The following is a 3,434-nucleotide window of genomic DNA, read 5'->3' as shown; positions in this document are numbered from 1 at the left end:
CCTAGAATGGTAGATCCACCAGCAGCTTGCAACCAGCACCTGGAAAAGCCACAGGCGCTCAACAACCTGTAAGAGCAGCCTGGAGTTCTGAAATCTTCAAAGCCACAGAGGTGGAAATATCTTCTGGAAATAAGGGCTTTGGAAGCCCATGCCTTGCACCAGTGTGCCTTAAATGTGGGATATGGAGTCAAAGAAGATTGTTTTGGAGCTTTAAGATTTAATTACTGCCCTTCCGCATTGTGAACTTGTGTGAGGCCTGTAGCTCCTTTCTTCTGGCCAATTTCTCCCTTTTGGAAGGGTATGTTTACAATGTCTATAGTCCCATTGTATCTTGGGAGTAAATAACTTTTTTTATTTTACAGGTTCTATAGATGGTAAGGAACTCAGCTCAGCTCTAGATGAGACTTTGAACTTGGGACTTGGGACTTTTGAGTTAATGCTGGAATAAGTTAAGACTTTGCAGGGGGAAAGGCTTTGGGGGACTATTGGGAAGGCATAATTATACTCTGCAATGTGAGAATAACATGGGGTTTGGGTGGGGCCAGGGGTGGGATAATATGGTTTGGGTATTTGCTCCCACCCAAATCTCATGTTGAATTGTAATTTCCAGTGTTGGATGTGGAGCCTGGTGGGAGGTATTTGGATCGTGGAGGTGGATCCCTCATGAATGGTTTGGGTTATTCCCTTGGTGATAAGCGAGCTTTTGCTCTGAGTTCACATGAGATATGGTTGTTTAAAAGTGTATGGCACCCCCCGACACACACCACATTCTCTCTTGCTTGTTCTTGCTTTCACTGTGTGACATGCCTTTTCCCCCTTTGCCTTCTGTCATTGTGAGCTCCCCGAGGCTTCACTAGAAGCCAAGCAGATTATAGCACCATGCTTCCTGTACAGCGTGAAGAATGATGAACCAATTGATCTATTTTCTTTATGAATTATCCAGTCTCAGGTATTTCTTTATAGCAATTCTAGAATAGCCTAATACATGATTTTGCAAGATAATTCAGAAGATGCTGCTTAACTGTTGTGCACAAATAAGGAAAGCAGCTCTGACCAGGGCACTTGGTTATTCAGACCTTGTTGAATAAGCCAGGTTTTCCTACAGAGACCTAGAAATGGATGTCTGCTTGAAAACATTCCTTCCTATCAAGACATGTGAGAGAAACATAGGAAGGCCTTGCTCTAAAAACGATATGGAGTTTGCATCTGTTTGGAGGCCATAAACTTAAAATTGATTTCAACACTGTGCCTTGTGTACAGTAATTACTGAGAAGGAGGAGGAGGAGTAAATCTCATGGTTCCAGCCTCATTATCCTCCCTTTGAGATAGTGGTAATAATTGGCCCTAGACAGGTACCTTTTAAATTTAAAACTTTTTAATGGGCCATTATGACATTTAGCTATGACTATAAAGTCAGAGAAAAACATGTGATTTCAGGCTTTCTAGTCAGGTCTAAACTTTTTTCTTTAAAATTATGTCTAATTAAAAATATTCCTGATTGGTAGAAATTTGAATTGTTTCAAGTTTGGAGCTATAAGTAAAACTTCTATAAACAGTTAAGTATGTGTCTTTGAGTTGACTTATGTTTTTATTTCTCTTAAGTAAAAACAAACAGCAGATTTTCTAGGCTGTATGGTAAGTATGAATATGTTTAACTCTATAGTCTATTTATATGTTTAAACATCCAGAAATGACTATACAATTTTACATTCCCACCAGCAACGTATATGAGCTCCCATTCCTCCACATAACTTGCCAAAACTTGGAATGGTGAGTGTTTAGAAATTTTACCATTCTAGTTGGGTGAGTATTTGCATTTTTTCTAATAACTAATGATCTTGAATATTTTAAAATGTGCTTATTTACTATCTGCATATCTACTTTGGTGAGTTGTCTATTAAAATGTTTTGCTGCCCCTTCCCCTTCCGGGAGGGCCTTCCAGTGCGGTCCTCCTGGGCCTCGCTTCCCCTAGCCCCTGTGGTGGGTCCGAATGAGAGGTTCCGGAGTGCGTTCTGGAGCCCCAGTGCGGGATGGGTCCTGGGGGTAGACAGACGCTGCTGGCCAGCCCGCCCCAACTGAGGTTCTTGGCACCCTCTTAAGAGCTTCAGCTGCCCCAATATTCGAATCCCAAGAAAATCAAAAGGCATTCAGGGATTTCGGCTCACCTGGAGAAAGGATGGAAATACTTCAACAAGGCATGGAAGGAAGTTTGACTGCATAAGACAACATGGTTGAGGTCTGAGATTTTACATGGAGTTATTCAAGAGTTGCTTGTGGACTCCTGTGTGAAGATACAAGACACAAATTTAACTTCTGAGAACAAAAAGTTTCCTGAGACCCTTGAACACTGGCTACTCATAATGGAACTGACGTGGCTCTTAGGTCCTAGCCAGGAGAGGGAGATACCTTCACTGCTAGAGCTGGAGAAAGCAGACCTTCTGGAATCCATGCCACTCTCAGAGGATTTTGTTTGGATGAATGCTCTGCTGCTATAGCAAGAAGTGGAGGAGCAGCTCAAGAAGAAATGTTTCACTCTGCTCTGGTACTATGTTCCCAATTCAGATGCTGACAGTGAAACCATGAAGACAGCAGAGGTGTGGAAACTTGCAGAGGTCTGAGTGGGTAGGGAGCAGCAGTGCCACGATGCCAAGAGCCAGCAAAAGGAGTAGATAGTGCTGCTGGAGAAGAAGAGTGCCACCTACTCCCAGGTGCTTCTCCGCTGCCTCACTTTGCTGCAGACGCTTCCTCAGGAACACTGGCTGAAGACTCACTCGGAGTTAGACCACATCAATGCCCAGTACCTGGAAGTCAAGTGCGCTGCTATGATCCTTAAGCTGAGGATGGAGGAGATAAAGATTTTGTCCGACACACTGCTGAGAAAGTGGAATCATTGTCTGATTAGGGACTGTTTGGAAGGAGCCATTTACCTACAGGAGTAGCACATGGAGAAGTCAAGACAGGTCCTGAACTCCTAACTCCTATGAAATACTTGGGGAGGAGTCTGGCAGCCTGGTGAAAAGAGTCCACTCTACTCAAGCAGGCAACTGAGAAGCGGTAGGCCCTCCAGGAGTTCAACAAGGCCTACCGTTGAGCTCTGGCAGGACCAGGAAGCATGGCTTCTGCACAGCTGCTGCCCCCTAATCTTCCTGCTAGTAGGACCACCTTCAGCTGGGGATGCCTTTGCTACAAGGGAGTGTGGAAGTGTTTGCATTTGCTTGAAAGAGTGCATTTAGGCACCCTCCTAGTTTTTCTTTCTTGTTTGTAATGACTGGGCCTCTTCTGGAAAATCTAGCAAGCAGATTTATATAATTTTTATGCACGGCTGTTTGTCAGTGTCAGCCCTGTATCATATTTGATTATATCCTGAATAAAGTTATCATATTATATCTTTAAAAATGTTTTGCTTATTTTTAAAATGTTGTTTTGATAATTGA

General features: G+C 43.2%; 1 pseudogene; it reads left to right on the top strand.

Annotated features, from left to right (window-relative positions):
• The first annotated feature begins 1,990 nt into the window (after nt 1-1,990).
• Nucleotides 1,991-3,091, top strand: LOC111539249 (annotated as a pseudogene).
• The last annotated feature ends 343 nt before the right edge of the window (nt 3,092-3,434 follow it).

Source organism: Piliocolobus tephrosceles, chromosome 1 (assembly GCF_002776525.5).
Source record: "Piliocolobus tephrosceles isolate RC106 chromosome 1, ASM277652v3, whole genome shotgun sequence".
NCBI lineage: Eukaryota > Metazoa > Chordata > Mammalia > Primates > Cercopithecidae > Piliocolobus > Piliocolobus tephrosceles.
This window is presented reverse-complemented; position numbering and strand designations above follow the sequence as displayed.